The sequence below is a fragment of the Apteryx rowi genome, unplaced genomic scaffold (assembly GCF_003343035.1).
Source record: "Apteryx rowi isolate R43461 unplaced genomic scaffold, aptRow1 scaffold_158, whole genome shotgun sequence".
NCBI classification, from domain to species: domain Eukaryota; kingdom Metazoa; phylum Chordata; class Aves; order Apterygiformes; family Apterygidae; genus Apteryx; species Apteryx rowi.
In genome coordinates, this window is record NW_020447841.1 from 1,682,255 (window position 1) to 1,703,661 (window position 21,407).

Genomic DNA, 21,407 nt, shown 5'->3' on the forward strand with positions numbered 1-21,407 from the left:
GTCAATTAAGTGTTAGCAACAAGACAAAGATTGAAAGTTTCCAGGAATTACAAAGTAACAGTTCATAGGCCTTAACAGGGAAAATGGGAAATGGCATACTTTTGCCTCAGTATGGCTCACAAATGAGAGAGGAGGAGTGGGAAGCTCATGAATTTTCATGAAGAGGAAATGGATTGCGCTATTTCAAAAAACAATGGCATGCAAAAGACATTTAAAATACACCCTCTGAAATTAATTCTTAATAGTATACTTATGTATAGTATGGTTAGGTATAGTGTACAGATCTTTGCTGATTTCCAGAATTAAATGTCATAGAAATATCCACTTCCAGTGAAAACCTTAACATAGGGAATGCTTCCCATTATCCAGTTTCCTTTTACTGTACTTCAGTGGAACAAAAAAGTTGTAGGTGACCATCACTTGGCAACGTAAATTTGAAGAAATATACATTAAGCTTCAAATACCTTATATTATAACATAAAGTGCAAAAACTAAAGTCCACAACCGGATGGTATCAGGTAACTGAATTAAATGCACATGATGTGTTTTCTCGTTTTTTCAGATCAGTTCAGCATTGATCTGAGACCATTTTTCACTCTGTTCTGCTAGTTTCAACACCAATCCCTCTATGGTATTTCTCACTCCTTCCCTCAGAGACAACCAGAAGATCAGTGCCTTATACAAGTATGCTACGTGCCTTTCAAACTATAGTTGAATCACTTCACTATACTAGATTTCTGTGTAGGCTTCATCATTCCTACAGATTTTACTCTGAACAACTTTGTTGCATTCAACTGAATAAAGGTTATCCTCCAGCCTACAAAATTGTCTGGTGCAAATACGAATATTGTAGATTTTCCTTTTTTTCTTGTACCTACTGGAGTTATATCACACTTCTATCTCCAGGCAAGAATCTAAACACAGCCCTCTGTTTCAGTTTACTAATCACCTCCAAGACACATAATTCAGCACTGCTTAAAAGTTCCTCTCTTGTAATCAAAGAGAAATGTTCTCTGTTGTACTATTTCTGCCTCCCAGGTGTTTTACTGAAGTCATCCTTCGGCACAAGACAACGAATACACAGGAATTCTATGCAAATTTAAGAAACAAATAAATAAGCATTGGAGAGAGGAACAAATCATAACAGAGAGTCAAAAGATTTGTGCGTACTGAGGAAAAACTTAGAAATTACAAAATAGAGAGCTAGACGATTCTTTTAGCAAAAGTAAGTAAAACTGTCTCCCCTCGCTCCTTTATAGAGATGATCACAACAAACCAGGACATGTTTTAATTTAGATTTTTATTTCTCACTTTCAGGTTTATCAGACAAAATCCACTTAGCTGACAAGTGGAATGTAGCCCCACTGATAGCATTAAGCATTCAGCTGATGGACCTTATCAAAAGAAAATGCATGGGCATTATAACATATGCAGAAATAGGAACACAAATGTCTTAATGAACTTGTATAGACATTGTACTGATATTACAGTGAAAGCCAGAGGAGTTCAGTGCAAATTAATTCAAGACTTCCCGTATTCCCTTCTAAAAATTGAACAGACCAGTGTCTTAGCACACAAAACAAAGAAATGTTCAGCTACTTGTATTATACACTTTTATTTCTATAATTGTGCACGGTACAATGGAGTCCCACTTACAGTTTTTAATATCTATAGATTTTTAAAGGTCTGAATATCAACAAGGCCAGATTTTTAACAAAGCTGAATAGTGCTTTCTTCTGCAACAAACAATAATTTAGAGGAGTTTTAAGGAGCTATTCAGTGATAGTAAGGGTGACAGTATAACGTCTTGAGAAATTAGAAAGCCTGCATAGGAAATGTACTTATAATTAGATATCAAATAGGATGCATCATAAAATACATGAAGTGCAATATAATTAGCTACTGAGAAGCTGCAGGGATTTTTCCTGTTTATATGGTTTATTTCTAGACCTTGTATTGCACATTACAGTTCAGATCACTAAGCTGCTATCTTAACCATCTAATGGGTGCCCTTGCAGACACACAACAAGCACCAAGAGGATAGCTCATTACTATTCACACAGAGTTATCGAGCAATGATCATTTAAGACAAATTTCAAAAAGAAGGAATGAAGGAGGGAGAGAGGATCTTTGAATAACTACTATACCTGGAAAATACATGTTCAAGAAATCAAGATCTCAGCTTCTCAGACCTTAAAATATGGTAATTAAAATTACATGTGCAATCTTATTTTTCCCTAGAATCAAATAATGGCCCTTTGGGGAAAAAACAGAAAAAATGTCCCTCATCTCAATAGGAAATGAGGTATTTGAGTTACAGATGTTAACACATTCCTGATGAGAGAACATTCACCCTGGCAAGCAGGTTATGAACAGGTAAAATATCCTACTCGGCTCCTATCCTCAGGACATCTCTCCCTTCTAATAACTGCTGAACTCAAATATATCCTTTACATACCCAAACTCTCTCTAAAAAAATCTAGCTCAAGTAAGGGTAGCAGTGCGGCTCTGAAAGCACAGGGCTCAGGATAGATAGGAAAACCTGCAGGAAAATTAGGGGGAACAGTTGGGAAGCTGTCTGAGTTAAACTTTGTGCTCCCTAGATAACATTTTTTTCAGTCTACACTATAACCGTGGCAGAAACTTCGGGATATCCATGTCCTCTTTGATAAAGGATAGCAAAGAAGGCAGACAGATATTGCTCTTGTTTTATGAAGCCACTTGACTAATTTCTTTTCTCATACAGTTCTACTAGAAGAAAAGGTATTTTTAAAACCTGTTAATAAAGAAAAGTACATCAAAGCAAATACAAACACAATTATGCAAACCCAGACATATACTCTTCTTCTCCCAGTATCTTTTTCACCTACACTAGCAGATGGAAAACACATAATATTCATGAGGAGAGGCTTTGCAAAGTTCAAAACACTTTGATCTTTATATCCTAAGTTACGCAAAATCTGAAAATTACAAGTAATTTGTGTCAGTTCTTCTCTCCATCATAATAACACAGCAGCAATTGCTGATTAATTCTAATTATATTTTCTCTTCTTAACAAAATTATTTACTTTAATAAAGATCATTGGTTGCTGGCTATTTTATTTTTGCATTCCTTATCAGCTTTGCCTTTTCTCTCTTCATTGCTAATACAGATAGAGAATTACTATTAAATACACTATTTTAGGATGCAAATTTTTTTTTAAATGGAGAAGACAGAAAGACAAAGAGAAGATGGTTCAGAATCCATGTCAGTATTTCAGAAACATGGTCTTGAGAAGAAAACATTGTCTTTGCAAGTCTTGTCTACAGTAGGAATTTTAAGGTACATTTTTGCTTAGAAAACACCTTCTCACATCTTAATGATTTGTAACTGAAGATCCACAAAAGCAGTGGATGAAATGCAGATCAGATACATGAACAGATTTTCTAACTTGCCAAACAGAGCAAGCTCTAGTATTTCAGTTCAGTTTTGGTCAGCCATATTCACAGATGTATTACTCTTTACCTTTTACCGAATGCTACTTGGCCTCAGATGGGAAATACTTCCCCTAGAAAAAATTCTTAAATATTCACTGATTATTGAAACCCAAGGTGGAAATGATCAGTTTCAGAAAAAACGCCTGTGAGAAGCACTGAACATACTGCATGACAGAATGATCTTCAAAAATTCCAATCAGTTAAAATAGGGGCACTGGTATCTCCTCCGTCACAGCCCCAACCTTCCCTTCCCAAAGCATGCCCTGTGCATACCCCACAGATGCGAACAGGAAGGCAGGGCACCGGCAGCAACGCAGCATTAAGAGAACGCAACAAAAACCTTAGCAGGGCCAATTGCAATTGATGAAAAACAGATAAACAACCTCAAGCACAGAAAGATGAGTAACAGTCGACAGTTTGGAAGAAGAAGAAAACACATAGATTTGTCTCTTTCATGGATCATATAGGTTTTCAGGAAGACAGGTAGCAATTTGCTTGCCAAGATATATGTTAAGCACTGTAGATGGAATTCAGTTCATTGTTGGAGGACTGAAAAAAACAAAGAGAGAAGAAAGAGAGATAACAGCAAGACTGTCATAACCATCACTCTGCAAAAACAAAAAGAGTGAGGTAGAAATAAGTCAAGGAGTGGTAGTGATTTATCTTCTATCACTTTAGTCAAAGAAGCAATGATTGGACATAAGAATTATCTAAAACCATTACTGACACAGTTAGAAGAAGCAACGCTCAGGTTCTTAGGAACTTGTATTGTGAAGCTACAGACTGCTTACAAAAGAGGGGTGATTAATTAAATGCTATGATTAAACCCAAGGAAAAAAAAAATGCTACCAAGCTTATTCTAGCCAGCTACAGTTTCAGAAGAAAAAGTGCAAGAAAGTAACAAAAAAAAAATTGAGTAAAGTGTTACATTAATTTAATCTGGTGTCATCCTGTTTCCATCAATATGAGCCTCCAGTGCACCCTGATATGAAACAAAGGAAAAAAGGTGGAAAAATACTTTTGTAAATCACTTCATCCTGATGCTTCAGCCAAATCCTACCTCCTGCTCTGTCCCAAAGCAATCCCAGAACACTGTGAATATATTTTTGTATGAAGGCTTCAAAGAAGGAGAAAAAAAACCTTATTTTCTCATAAGCTAATAAACGTTACAGACACCAGAAAATTCACAAGTTCAAAGGCTTAAATTCATCTCTGTTGCAAGGGAACTGACACAGTAACATTACATAAACAGATAGTAGCGTAGCAGTCCTATGCTGTCCTTTGATGGTTTACTTTAGAAAGCAGCTTGTAAAGAGTCACGTTTGGGTCTTTACACCTGCAAAATATTCCTGATTATTCAGCAATACATGGAAGAGTAATTTCAGCATTAAAATTCTGAGATTTTCCCCACAGTTTGGGGAAAGAGAAGGACCACTGAAATTAAATAGAAACATATGTTATGACTCCAAGAGAAAAGCTAAATAACAGTAATCTAGAGGGAGGAGCATGACAGGTCAAAATCTTGACTCCCACTAGATGGCAATATTGGTTTTTTTGCAAGTGTAGAATATGCTGTCATCAAATGGAAAAAGCAGTATTTTTTATGTTTTCCAAAAGTTGCATTTTGTGTGAAAAAACATCTAAAACAGGCTTTATTGATCTCTGAAGTAGGGAAAAGAACAGTTTATAATACATATGTTAGCCAACATATGCATTAAACCATAAATAGAGACTGCAGTGTCACACAAACACACCAAATGAATAATACGGGCAATATATGCTTTTAAGGCCTCTAGGCTTATAATTAGGCCCATCACAGATTAGATATTCAATTCAGTCGTTTACCACTGTATCAGCAGGATGTGGTAATGGAAACAAGCACATTCAAATCCTGCGGGAGGGAGCATCTCAATTTACGCTCCGCCAGCCTCCTGGGACAGCAAGCAGCAGCTCAGAGCAGAATTACAGAAGCTCAAGGGGGCTCCAATTCTTGCTCCCATGGTCAGACGAAGGGTCACTATGACAGTAGGCCTAGAAAGAGCATCCTGGTTACTAAAAAGTAAAGCTTTCCAATTTTTGAAAGAGATCAAACATCTGTACGCATCCAAACCAAGATTCATGAAGATGCATTTCAAAATTTTTACTCAACTCACTCTACAAACAACATTTTAGGAATCTGCATGGTATCCTTAATAAAATTATTAAAATAAGAAAAGAGCCAACACAGAAACCCACTGAAATTACCAATCAAATCAAGAATATGCTCTCTTTAAGAATTCTACAGCTTAAAAAAAGAAAATGAATGTTCCAGTATGAAAAGGTAGAAAGGAATGAGCCAGATGCCCCTCATCATATTAATTTATCTGTTTAAATTAAACCCCTCTAAAATTTGCACAAAGGACAGGGTGTAAACACATACAGAGCACAGATACAAATGTACAGAGAATGACAGAAAGGTATAGCAATCCAAACACACTATTAACAAACTAGACGAAGAATGGTCTAGGGATTACTAACCCAGGACTTAGAAAAATCAAGTTCAAGTCTACCCTGACTGAATACCTGTGCAAACCTGGGCTGATCCATGGCTTAACTACAAGCTGGAAGCCAAAGAGCAATGGAGGCTAAGTCTGGAAGATAAATGCCCTGTCAGGTGATCAGACACTATATAATACAGGATGTATGTAGGTACTAATCCCAGTTATAAAGCATTTTGTTCAAGAGACCCGTTTCTGGTATGCTGTGAAGCTAACACACTTTAGAGCTAACCACCTACAAAAGGTTTGTGCTCTCACTACATAAAAAACCTAGCTTGCAATAACCCATCAACCCTGGCTCCTGAAACCAAGGTATTTCTGAACACTAGGCAGACAGTCATTTAAGTTCTGTTCACAGTTTTATTATGCTGCTTTGCCAGTAATCTTATTAAACAACTTTGACACAACTGAATGAACCATGATACAAAACCTTCCTCCAGTACGCATATGTACAGCTACATATTTCCATTTGTGAACACGGCTGTGAAAAAAAGTGCAAATCTGACAGATCCTTTAAACAATGCTGGAGAACAATGAAAAATGTAGGAGTGTTTAGTAAGAGTTAACTGGTTCAGACTTGTAACTGCTTATTTAAAGGTTTTGGAAGAGATTTCACATATTACCAAAACACCTTAAAGTTACTGTTTAACATATGTTCTGGTAAGGGCATGCTGGCTTCCAGAAAAATGAACCAACAACCAAAATCTTGTTTCATCAATGTTTTTTTCTCTTTTTGCTTTTCTCTCTCTCTTTTTTTTTTTTTTTTAAGAAGTATAAACAGGAGACAAGGATTTATATTTGCTTAGCATATGAGATATGCAGAAAAAATGTTCTACTCTAGGAGCCAGTAATACTGTCATATTGCTTCCAAACAGAAATACAGACAGGGAGCAGAAATTACATGCCGGGTAACTGAAATTTGCTCTCTTTGGGCAATCTGCCTCCAACTCAGTGTCTGTCCACACAAACTTACATGCACATACACACACAAATATTTTATTGTGTTAAAAACAGAATACCGTATGTCTGTGACCACATTCCCAACTATTTTTAGAAAATACTAAAATTTTCCTGAAAATAGGTTTTAAGTGAACAAAAAGTGTTCATATCTTAGGGATTAATAAAGCTCCATTTATGCTTAAGACATGTTTCATTTACTGCTCCCTCCCAAACTGCCCCCTTGCCCTCAAAAAAATCCCCAAACTCTACAAGGCTAGCTCCAGACTTTTTAAGTACTAGTGTCAAAGACAGTTCATAGACCCATAACTGCCAGCACTAGTCAGCTCCCGAACAATAGTGCCAGTATCGCGTATATCAGTCCCAGTTTTGGTATCTCCTTCAACAGAAACAAGATCAAGTCCTTCATCAGGACATGCAATATCTTAAAACAGACATAACTGGAAGACCATGTATTTCACAACCAAAAGAAAGATTGCCTTGCCTCCAGCCCATGAAAACTCTTGTAAAAATGATTACAAACTTTTATAATTGTCTACAGTTACTTTTTTAGTATTCTAAAAAGAAATATTCCTCATGCAATTACTACTACTATAACTGGACCTCTTAAAAGATTAAAATGTGTAATCTTTTAGTGAGCAAACTGTCTACTAGAAGCACCTAAACCAATATTATCTTTACCATTAAGATCTGACAAATTACTTTGTAGATTCAGGTTTGGAGGTTTTTGTCTTTAACTCATATTTATAAAATCTCTCTAGATTTTTCTTTGCAGAATAACGAACAAACAAGACTATAGTCTGTACAAAAATGCAAACATTCTTTAACTTCTTGCTGACATCAACTGTCTGTGCAGGCACATACTCAAAATTCTAGTTTTGAATGCACTTTTCCTTCAGTATTAGGTTTTGGTTAGAGGGAATGTATAATCTACTATCTGCCTTCATTCTCAATCAGTAAATTAGATAATGGCACATATTTTCAGGTATTTGGCAACTTAAAGAGGTCACTAACAAAGGGAAGACAAAAAGATATTTGATGATGAAAGCAAGGGCAAGAGGAGATGGCAAAACAAAAGCCAGAGGTGTATGTCTTCTAGTGGAAAGGGATTTAAAATCAGCGCATTCCAGAGGCCATCAGCCGGTGGTGCTACAGAAGGTCATGCTCCAGTGAAGCATAGAACCAAAGACAAACTTCATGAAACCATGCGTCATTAATGCTCTTGAAAATGAGAGCCATCATCAATAACACCACTGGACCACAATATGTAATCTGAAATGTGAATGTCATTCTGGACTGCAGTCAGACAAGGGTGACACATACAGAAATGAATGAAGGTGACTTGGGTGTATCTATGCAGATACAAAGCTCAGAGTCGCACACATCTGGAACGTCAACAGTCAACTTTTGCAACTGCATCCAGGTCCCACCATGTGTTACTGGTTCTTATCCTTGCAAAGTGTTGAGTGCTCCTATGTCATACTGACTTTTCTCCTCTCCCAAGGAGAGGATCCCACAAGAGCTGCCAGCACTTAGCAAAATGAAACTTTAAGTGATACTGCTTATGCTGCTGCCATATAGCATTGCCAGCCAGATGCTCTTGTATGCAGGTAGTTATAATCAGTGGGTGTCCAATCAGCCAATCAATACTCTTCTGCTGTTTTTCAATGCATAAATCCATTCTCTTCTTCCTTGGGACTCAATGATAACAACAGGCCAAGAAACACTTGAATATTCTGGATGATCTCAAACACTAGACATAGCCAGATACTCGCAGAATTTTCAGATTTTGAATCCAAACTCATTGTTTTGGCACGCTTGATCCAAACACATCACTCAGATCACTCCATTTTGAGTATATTTATTGTTATATACTGCCCTAACTTTGCAACCTGTCCTTTTTTCTACCATGAAGCAACCATATAGAACACCAACTCTCAGCTCGCACAGTCATAGCTACTGTATCTTCATAATATGTTAATCATATATTGCTCTCTTCATTTGGCGATTAAGGCTTAGAGTCAAAACCCAAGCACTTGTTATTTGTGCCAAATATGTGATAATTTTGTTTTAAAGGCTAAGAACACCCACTGTGAATTGACTGAAATTGCCAAAATTAATATTTTATTCTCACAATAGCCATATGCTATTCATTTGTACCTTAGCCTGGAAACAGCCATTATAAATATCAAAATCTCAGTAAAAACATTTTGCAGCAAATTAAAAAAATGTATTCCACCAACAGAAAGGGGTAGAACAGAACCTGTGAGGTCAAAGAGAGTCAGTAAGCTTGACTTCAGAGAACTCATCAGAAAAAATTATCAAAAGTATTTCAAGCCCAAAACAAGGAAAGAACTTCCAAGCACATCAGAAGGAATGCAGGTGAGTAAGTCACTTGGATCGACTTGGTTGCAAAGAAAACAATGTTATCATACCAAGCTAAGACAGATTGGTCAGGGCAGGGATGGAATGGTGCACATAAGGGTCAAGTTTAACACACCTCTGTGTTGGGCTTCATTGTATTGATACAGAAAAGTAAATGCAAGTATTGTCCAGACCCTTAAAAGATCAAGCAAATCCAAACAGTCTTCCTTCCTTCCTTCAGCAAAAGTAAACATTTAAGGCAGAACTTGCCTGAGCTAATAACCAGCAGTTTTTCCTCCCAGGTTTTCCTTTTCTGCTCTCTACAGAAAATCCCAGAGACAGAGTGAGAGACCTAGTGTGTGGGAGATGGGAGGGAGAATTAAGGAACCAGAGGAGAGAGAAGAGGGTAGGGAAACAAGTTTATTCTCTACAGATGGCCCAGCTCTGTAAATCCTTTCATGCAGTCACTTCATAAGCTGAAAGGAGGAGACTAACCCTCTCCCTGTCTGCATCCCTGCACCTCACAATGCTTCAAGAACAGAGAAGTGGACAGTATGCTAGAAGCAAGAATTCAAATGTTACCACTGCTGGACTCAGTGGCCGAACACTCATTTACTTCAGCAAGACGAGGATTTTATCCCAGATTCACAAACAAGTCATTTATAATAATTCCAGATCAGATCCCCAAACTAACTGTCAAGGAAAAGCAGGAATCTGATGAGATATTTCCTCCAGACTCTGCTCCTTCTGTAAGAACGTTTTATTTTATTTGGCTTTAGCTGCAATGTATTGCTAGGTGTCATTGTAAAACACAAAAATATTCATTCATAAATATTCAGTAACATATTGAACTTACAGTGAACTACATTAACTGTTGCACCAAATTTAACTCACAACACACAGAATCCTAGAAGCCACACAATTAGATCTAATTTGTTTAGTTGACAATAGTAAGTGTTGCATGATAATAAAGTAGGTCCTTGCTTTTAGAACTAGGTAGCAAATTTTCATACAATAAAATGATCACAAGATTCTGAGGAAGATCATTACATTAAACTTCAGCACCTGTATGATAAATAATATTTGTTCTTTCATAGATGCATTTAACTCCAACAAATTCCCCCACTGCCTTCACAGTCCCTCCCTTCGCTCTCTCTCCCCTCATACACAAAAAAAATAAAGACTCTATGTGAGACACAGTTTTCATAAAGGCAAAGAGCACCTTTAACACGATGTAATGACGTTCTTTCTGTAGGCAACTGCAAACATATACCTGCTCACACATGGTATATTCTCTGTTGCAGTCCTTTGACTGCAGGGCCTTAGTTGTACAGAAATCAGTTCAAATGCTGTAGAAAAACAGATTTGGGGCGTGAAACTTCAGCTGCCTAAGAACACAGAACTAAAGTTTGAAGCAGGAAGTGAATCACATCACATACAACTGAAATGAAAAATTTGTTACTCAGTGACTTCCCTGTTAGGCCTGACAACCCTTCTAGTCCATAACACTATGAACTGCCTGGATATTTGCAGCAAAAAGAGGTGCACCATCTCAGAATGGGGTGATTTCTACTCTTAAATTTTATGCTTTTTTTTTTTTTTTTTTTATGTTTCTACCACATAAATTAAGGCCTGGATAGCATGATTAAGAATTTTTTCCTACAGAAAAAAGACACAGGCATCACACACCTATAACTGAAGCTATTCCCATTTATCTTTCAATCTCACAAGAGAGTATTTCCAATTACCATCCCCCCCAAGCCACTGGGAAGAACCGATACTTGAAACAACACAGGGAAGTGCCGCCTGCAAGGATCATTAGCACCGTCTATTCAAGTGACAGGGAACTTTTGGGTTGCAGCCTATCAATTTAAGAGAGATGCACTGGTTGCTTCTGAAGTAGTCATGGCAAGGTCTCAGGCATATCACCCTGCCGGAAACTACTAAATAAGGTATTTTTATTGGTGTTTTTGTTCCGATACTCTTGGAAGTATTCTTTTTCCAGCTGATAATGAAAGCTGAAGTTAGTGATAACAATGATCCAGTAATAACAATGATCCACTAACTTACTGCAGAACAAAAGACTATTGCTGCTTACTGTTAATGACTTTTCAGGCCCACATTTCTGTTGCATCAGTGATACTTTGGACAAACAAGATTCACACCAGCTATAAATCAGTGCAATGCTAGTAAATTCCTATGGAATTTAACCAAACTCCACATACAATAAGCCATCCTGTGCAGTTGCCAAAAAGACAGGAGAGGGAGGAATCAGTCTACAGCATGGCTTGGCTCACACTTTCCTCATGGGGAAGAAAAAGTCCATGTACACTGTTTAACGAACCCAGGCTAAAAAGGCAATATGGAGAACGTTTAAAAGACTGAGCCCAGTTTACTCAGCAGCGTCTATTAAGGAGTTTCTGAAATTACGAAAGAGAAAATTGTTTGATTTACAATTATAAATATCAGAAATGGAAATATTTCTCAATAGTAATAGAATCTACCTGAGAGTGCAACTTAAAACACAGGAAAATATCAACAGCAATCAAGATAAACTCAGTAATGGAGGAAGATAAATCCTTTCATTTCAGTTGTCATCATTCTAACGCAGAGCGCCTTTGGCAGCAATTCTTCCTACAATTTTTCAGCTCTCTTACCCTACTACACACATAGCCAAATCCTGGCCCCTAGTGGGAGTGCAGATGGCAAGCCTGAGGACTTGGGAAAGAAAAGAAGAATGGTGGAGAGAGAATTTTTTGAGACATAGCCTAAATTTTACGTCAGAGGTTTTTAATTCCTTTATTTTCCTGGTTCAGAAAAACAGCTGGTTGCTTCTCTGCAATCATTTTATATATGTTACTTTTATTTTCAAGGGTAAGTAAACAGAGAAAAGGGTTAGATTTTTAGAAAACAAAAAATAAAAGTCTTCATATGAGCAGACTCTGCAAATGAGGTTTAAGGCAGAGTGGGGGGGCAGAGTGAGGAAGTGTGCAACCACAAACCTAGCAAGGCTGAAGGGGAGCTTGCTGTATGCAGCAGTGGTAGATAAAATAAGAAAAAATAAGAGATTTCTGCTTTTGTCAGTACACAGGTTCTATTTATTAAAAGAATATGAAAATCAGCTGTTTCACAAAAAAATTTCTCCCAACTTAGTTTGGTCAGCACCTTTGTTTTTAAATAGACTACTGCTGGGTGTGTTCTCTCCTAAAAATAGGCAAGTGAGCATTAGTATTAGCATGAAAATCACCCACTTATAAAGATATTCTGAAGACCCCTCCTCAAAGACATGCTCAGACAGGCAGCATGAATATTTTAATCTTCTTTTTAAAACTCCTTATCTTTGATCCTCCTCTAGGCTAGTGCTGCAGCATATGCTGCCCAGCCGCAGAAGAGGAATGCCTGGAAAGATATCTGCAGAAAGGAGAACCTTGTCCCTGAAAGTACAGAAGTTGTCAGACTGCATCAGAATTTAGTCCACCTATTACAGTACCCAGTGAGCAGGCAGGTGCACTCCAAATGTTGCATGGTCTTTACTGGGAACAGCCTATTGGGAGTCCCTGTACCCAAGGAAAGTGTGTTCATGCCTTCACACTGAAACCTGTAGGAACTCTACAATTTCCAGGTAATTACATTTTATGTACAGTGGGATTTGTTAAGTATTTTTTAAAATGTATTGTCTTTCAGCCTAGTCACATATTTCAGTTTTCCTTATTTTAGGAGAAGAAATATTTCTGTATTCTAAATAACCAATTTACCACTCCTCTATGTAAACTATCATATCCACTGACAACAAGATCCATGGCTTTTACCTTTAAAATTAGAATTAACCTCCATTTCAGCAATACAAGTTCGCTTAGTTCAAACAAATGTTCAGAGATAGATATGCTGCAACACTGGAACTGCTATGAACATTTAATACAGAAATTCCTACTTGTATCTTTTCAAAACAATTTCAGAATAATGATGCTCCATTGCCTTTTGGCCCAAGAGTATTTAGCCCATGACTTGAATGGTCTTTTGTGGGGAACTCTGTCGAAAATTTTTTAAAAGTCTAAGCTGGATCAGCCTCACTCACTTTCACTCACTACTTTGTGGGCATTCTCAAATAATTCCATTAAACTGAGGGGTGTACTTCTCCCCTACACAGAACATGTTGATTTGGCTTACAGTTATGTCTGCTTATATATTAAAGAAAATTATTCAAATGACTCCATTTAGACTAACTTAGTATTGTAATTAATTCAGCATCTCAGTGCAGGCATTTGGACTTACCATGAAGAAATCCAGATACTCAGGATGTCTTCTGCAAGATGCCCTTTCTGAAGAAAGAAGCAGCTGGAAGGCAATACGTTAAAGGGACTATGGGCACAAAAATGCTTTTCAAGTTAGCTCCATCTGTTTGTCAAGTTATGAACAGATGCTCCATATCCTTCCAAATGCATTTTACCAGTGACCAGAAAAGTCAATTTTTCAGCAGACAAAACATCAGCATCCAGAAGTGGAGACTGACCACTTTTAGAACTGTTCCCCTTTGAACTCTAACAGTTTGTATAAAAACAGATGTAACATACAACAGACAGAAACAAGGATCATTGAAATAAATGGAGGTTAATTTTCTTTAATCTGAATAAAGAGTCAGAAAGGAAAGCACATAGAAGTGAAAAAAAATAGAAAAAAACAAACAAACAGAAAGCACCTATAGGAGAAAAGGGGTCATGTCATTTGCCATAAGTCACACAACAAAATGGAATTGCACCTACCAGCCATCCTCTGTTTACTAGCCCAACTTTTGGGCCTTGTTTCCCTCACTTTAAGTCTATATTAAACAGTCCCTGCCAAGTCACCTCTTTTCTACTCAAGAAAACAAATAAGGAAAAAAGAATGATTGTATCAGTTTGATAATAAATTCAATCAGAGTGTATGTCACTGTCAACATCTCCCTTTTACATGCCTTGTGCTATAGCAAAAATGAGCTCCCACTTCCACTACCCTCCCAAAAAACTCCACAGTTAACCAATTTCTTTTCCAAACCAAGTACCCGCCTGCAGAAAAAAATCTGCCAATTCACCAGCTCTCTTCTGAACTGAAGGCCTATCATTTTGTCAAAATCCTACAATCTTTATGAGGATTATATGTGCCTCCAATGTTCTTAACTTGACATCCAATGATTAAATTATACTCATGTTGCTCAGCCTTTTTGGCTAGGCAGACCACTTGATTTTCTTCGGTCTCAGAGCAGGGCTGCACGCAGTCGCCCTACCACTATCTGGAGCACCAGGCGCACACAAACGACCACTCCACATATATACAGTAATCTCATTCTACATGTGAAGCACTCTTCCTCAAAGGGAGTACAACTGAGAGGTCCCTCAGGAAGGCGGCAGCAGCAGGCTGATACCACTGCTAGGCAAACCAGCTAAACTGCAGCCCATTTTAAATTGCGCTAGGAAAGAGGACTGCCAGGAGGAGGCTATGTGGACTGTTTTGTAAAGCTGCATGTGCCTTGGATTGCAAGCTGAGCATTCTTGAACTGTATCCTGACAGCCATTCAAATTCACATAATCTGCTGATGACAGGTGATATTTAATAGAGATATTTAATAGATCACAATGACACAAGCTTTAACTGTGCCTTACTGTCTCCGGAGCAGACCAGGAACAAACTTCCCATCATATGGAATCACGGTATAATGACAGTCTGACACCATACAGTCACCCTGTATTAACCACTCTTTTACCTGACAGGTGTTAATAGCTGCCAAATATTTAGACAGTGAAGACAGGTCACTTTTATATTCAGGATCCAGATAACCAGAGCTCGTGGGTATTAAATCACAGTAGTGGTTTTTTTACCATCATCAGTTTCTAACAATGAGTGAAAATCTCTGTTAGAACTAAGGAGATTATACCCTCAAATCCTTTGCCTGGGATTCCTGCTACGGCAAAAAAAAACCCAACAACCCAGCATGTGTCCCAGTACAGAGACCAAACAAAACACAGTTTAAAGTTAAGAAAACAAAGGTACCGTACAGTAAAGAGAAGACTACAACAATTTAAGAGATATTTCCTGTGAACCTCAAGAGGTTAGGAAGATGGTCTTACAAAACTCCTGAACTCCAATTCAGCATTCTCTCTCAGCAGTGGATGCTGCCTTTTCCAGCGCTGGTTCAGATCCTCCATAAAGATGATCCATACACAAGGAAGCATTCTTTGGAGAGGGACAATTTATGAGTGCAGCCTCTCAGAGTGGTCAGGATCCTGGCAGGGATAGGCAGAGTATACTGTAGCCATGACTCAGGCTGCAAAGGTGCTTCTCGATTGATGCTGAAAGTGGCAGCCCCATAACATGACCACATAGAACGGTGTGAAGTGCATGTATATTGTTCTGTCCCGCTTTGCAGTAGGATCTCTTATTTGGTAACAGGGGAGTTTCAGGAGAATCCATTATCTGGCAGATTCTTTAAAAACTAGCAGGAAAAAGGAGAGATACTGAAGATGGTAACAGAGAAGATACAGAAGAGATAAGCTCCTAATACTTCCCAGAGCTAACAGACAACAGAAAGTCCTACTTCTAAAATAGAGCAAGATTTTGAGGGAAATATAGACAGGATGAGACATATCTGGTTTAACAGAGGATAAGCTTTGGCCTTCAAATGAAATTTTCTTTAATCACTTTTTCTGCATTAATATCTTCCCTTGCAAATTTAAGTTTGGAAACTTTCCCAGCTTTCACTATGAACTGTGAGCCAAATTATTCACATTTTCAGGCTACTGCAGTAATTGGAGTCCTACAGAATATCAAATTCTGGAATTAATGATACCTGTTGCTCTAGCCCCCTGTGGCCTGGGCTGCTGTCCAAACCCAGGGCTAAGGAGATGGTCAGTCACTTCCAGTAGAGTTTAAGATTGAAAAATCTTTTCTTAAAAACATAACTTCTATTCTACTGTATTCTGAAAGCTGAAATGAAAGTGAGAGCTTCAAAAAAATGTTAAACTGTGACCAGTAGTGACAGAACTTTGATCAGTGGTTGGAAACAACTTTCTGTGGTTATTGCATTTGTAAGCCACAGCAAATGTAACAGTTGCTGAGGTTTCTAGTGGTCACAAATAAAATAAAATCAACTACAAGTGTTTTCAGGTGGCTTGCACATAAGATTACCAGTGCTTGGTTACCACCACAAGATAGTTTAGGTTTTTTTTAAAACGTCTGCCATTATACTGAATTAACACTATCAGTCAAGCTGTAAGGCTCATATCTAGCTTGCCATATTTTTAAATTATTTTATAATAAAGCTTTTGAAACTTCAGAAATACAACATTTCTTTGTTTATGTTTCATACCCAGTTGCAGTATATACAATGCTGATACTGTAAAGTTCACATAAAATTTTATTTTAAAAGTAAGGGTGGTTCTTTCTGCCCCCAGCAAGCCCAGCATATTATGTAATGTATATATTACCCTTGGTCTTATTTGATATGAAGAAAAAGACACTCAAACCAAGTTCTCTTGTTCATATCCAGCAGTATGGAGCAGCAACAGGGAAAGAATCTAATGAAATCTTCCTCTAACTCCTAATTCAGGAAAATCAGATTGATAATTAGTTTTTACCTGCAATCCCAGTTACCTACTTCTCTTCCATCTCTTCCCCCCCATACCTGTTCACTATTTGTACATTCTGACAAGGAGAGTTTGCAGCCTTTCTGGAGGCTGAAAGATGATATTTGTCCACAACCAAGCATCTTCCATATTCAAACAGGGCCAGAAGGTTGAAATTCATAAAGGGTACCACTCAATACATTAAAAAAAACTTTGGTATCATCTCTGTCTAAATCGTCTTACTGGTAATTGGCTTAACTGGAAGCTAAGAACCTGCTGATAAGAAATTTAGTCAAATCTGTTATGAAAACCTGAGTTGAATTGTTGCTGTAACACAACTGTCAATCACTGACATTTATGTCCTACTTCCCAAGGCTCTTTGCAGAAACTCTGGAGCCTGTACTCTACAGCGTTATGCAATATATACAACTGTGATGAGACCTCCCAGCTTGGCTTGAAAATTTTAATTCTGAGGTTCAAAATCATTTAATGAAGATGAAATACAAATCACATCTTTTAATAAGCCTTTAGAAAGTACAACATGACCTCACAGCCTGCAAGCTGGTTGGTCAATGACCTCATTAAGCAATAGATAAATTTTATGTTGATTTAATTCTGCAAACACCGATATCAATAATTTGACATGAAAAGATTTACAGCTTTGAAGAACTCATTAGAAATGTTGCTCTATATTCAGGAAATGCTAACAGTTCCAAAGATATAGAGAGTTTTGAAAGAAAGGATTTGATTCCCATCTGACTTAACAGCAGTTTCAGATTTACAATAGTCTTTCTCTGTGTAGGGTAGAGTGCCAAAGTTAACTCTGCTGAAGTCAGTGTAGTTCTACCGATAAGGAGTAGGCCCTAAAATTTCCTACAAAACAATTGTGTCCATGTAATACAAGAGATGTGGCTGTAAAATTCACGTAATTGTTACTTAAGATCATGCATTAAGCAGAGCAGTGACCTATTTTGTAAAGTATCCACTCTGGTGCTAATAACAACTGCTTTCTAAAAGAAATAAGACATCTTTGTTATGAACAAATCACAAAATAATCTTACTTGAAGGTTAATTTCCTCTTAACACTAGACTCTTTGCAGTAGATTTATATCAATTAGCATTCCCATTTCATGTTAGTTCTCTACAGAGGAATGGGGTGAGGAGGAAAGTTTTCCCTTTTCCATTAAATAAAAATGTGCAGAGAGAGGCTGAATATCAAACATCTGGCACAGCACATGAAAAGAAATGCAATGTGACTGCAGTAAAAACAAAGGATAATACAGGCGGTATAAAAGATGTTTCATGGAAAAGGCCTACTAGAAGTCTAAATGCTCTTCTTGAGTACTCTTTGAATCACAGTCTTGAGTATCAAAATTAGAAAGGGTTTAACTCAAAGCACAGAGAAGCTTTAGTACATATATTGGTTCACTGGCTCTGACACACAAAAATCCAATCATGTTTTTAAATATAAAAATAATGCTCTGATTGGACTGATTCTTCTGCTTTTAGTAGAACACCAAACACTGCAGCAGCTATTCATTTAAATCGTATGAGGCAGAAACACTTCATGGGATGCAGATTGCCTTCCTTGTGACTATGGCAACATATACTGTAGGATGGTATTCACACAGTCTTCTTTAGACATCTAAATTTGGGTGCTTATGCTATAAGCCTAGTTTCACCATGAAACTGGTTTAGAGATGCAGACCTCCGCTCTGACTCGTTATGCAAAAGAAGCCTTTAGTTTATTGGGTTCACGGGCAACTTAATCTCCTAGTTCAGCACCTAAATTCTGCTCCATAAGGAAGAATGCATGAATATCCCTCCCTGGCACACTTTTTCCTCTCCTGGCATTCCAGTTTGATAGAATTTTTGCACTTACTTTACAGCCTATAATTATCACGACATATTTAGCAGAAACATAAACCTTTAAAATTTCAGGAAGATCCACTCTGGTCATTTCAACATGTCTATCTAAATTAATAATATCATGCACATCACTTCATCTCTCCTCACTTTGACAGCCCATCCAACAATATGTTCAGTGTCCCAAACACCCACTGAATCAATTCTGCAACAAGCTATGTAAGTGCTACTGTTGTATACTCTGATAATGGTTGTGTGTAACTTCTTTTCTCTTTGCTAATAAACCTGTTTTATTTGGCTAACTCCTTTGTCAGAAACCTAGAGTAAGAATCCTCAAATGAGTAATGATGAACTGACTTAAGAAGGAACAGGATCACTAGAACAACTTTTCTTAGATCTGGAACTCCTCTACCACCATTAATCCCCAGCCCACTCTGACAACTAGCATTACAGGCGTGCACCTGGCATGCCATGAATGCCACTTCTCATACCCAGTACTCTTCCCTTTAGGCTTATCCTTCTTGCCTTTAGCCTCCACCAAAAAGGAGAGAAGCAGGGAGCATCCATTAATAAGAAAGAAATTTCTTTATCCCATCTACTGCAGCTACCTTGTTTTGTCAGCAACTTAACAAAGTCAGGGAATACCTGCATTCCCAACTCTAATATTGAAGCTGGTCCTCCTGAAGCTAGTGCATCTCCTCAGCACAGGTTAGAAGAGGCTGGACCTTTTCTTAGCGACTGAAACTGGAAGGAAGGACTACTCAGCATTACAGAACTTTGCTGAACATTCCTCTTCTTGCAGTCTTAACATCTTAATTTGAATCTTTCTCCTTAGCAACAAAGGGAGACTTGGACCGTAGATGGTGAACACACCTGATAGAAGTAATGTCTTCATCTAAATTTAACTAGTACACTGTCATTTCTTTTAATTAGTATATTGTTACTTCTGTAAGATTCAACAGATGCATTACTTGCCTGGTATCAGTAACAATGTTTTCCATTCTTTTTAATTAGAAACTGATGCTTCTAATTAAAATGCTTGCAGTTGATGAAGATTATCCAGAAACCTATAGATAAGCCTCACATGAAAGGTCTTAGCATTTTATTTACTCAAAGCCCATTTTCCTTTGACGGGGTATCTGCACTACTCCTTTTGGGAGGTATCTGCACTTTAGTTCCATCAGTTCAAAGCATAAAGTATAAGCTCCATCCTCTTATTCAGGACTATCGATAAAAAAAGGTCACACAGAATGAATCCTGTACATTTTTATAGGAATACTCAATGCTTAGACAGTCCTCTTCTGTTTCCCTCTTACAAAGTTTAATGCCTTTGTTAAACTATATAAGCTTTTATGTGTGTTCATCATCATGGTATCTGAACACTGTAGTAAATCACAGATGTAAAGAGTGTAGCTTCCTATGGTGTAGCTAACTCACCCTTGAGTTGGCTAGAAAAGTCACTGAATTAAAGCTGTATTCTGCCTGTGTCTAAGAGAGATTTTGCTCAGCTATGTTTATTATTCTACTGTTTGTATTACAGCAATTCCTAAGCAGACTTGCTTTGTGTTAAACAACCTCACGTGGTACTTCAACTTGTAGGCTTCACTTCACCTCATGAAATCCTCATTTTCATTTTTATTTTTGTAGTAGGATGATACAAACATCCCACATCCCAGTCTGAATATCTCATTAAGTGGGACTCCTGCAAAAAGGAAGGATTTGGAGCATTTCATGTGCTAGTCAGGCAATAACATCTACCTCTCTGCTTTCACTCTCCACACAGTGTCAGTCTTCTGACCCAACTTCTTCCCCTCCTCTGCCTTCTACTGCAGTGCCAAAGCCTGCACAAGCAAAAGAAAAGACACCATATTTTTTCCACTTGCCAACATCAGTTTTTCTCAGAATACTGAAAGACTTGATACAGAAGGTATCAGCACGCAGAAGGTGAATTTCCTCTATAAGCTATTGGATTTGATCCAGTTTCATCAAGAATGTTGATGTTACAAGTCAAATGTCAAGTCATAACTACAATACAAATCATCTTTGCTCTAGGGATGAGACTTTCATCAACAACATTACAGATGTCACTCAAATTTGCAAATCTCCCTGGAGGAAACTAAGACTCATTTTCCAAAATTTGTCTTAAAGAAACTTTTTTAGACTGTACTGTCCAGAGTATCATCTAAGTCTACCTACCATAGTGAAGACAATCAAAAATTACATGCTTTCTAAGGTAGAAGAATATAGCCCTAGCATATCAACACTGCAACAGATCTAATAGGCATCTCTGAAGAAAGTCCCTGATTATATAACAATATCTGCATAACTTACAAGATCTGGGAATCTGCTTAGGGATGATGGTTGCAAATACTGCAAAAAATCCTGGAGCATGGGTTTGTATCGTCCCAACACAAAACCATAAATGAATGACTGCACTCTACCAAATGGCCCTGAAGTTGATACACTAATAAGTGCAACAATGAGGATTTGTTCTTTCCATTCAATCTGTTTGTACTTCTGTATGTTTTCAAGCATTGTGTCATTACAATAATGTAGCTGCTAAAGGTTTTTTTATTAAAATTTAAATCTTTTAAGTTAGTTGATTTCTCTT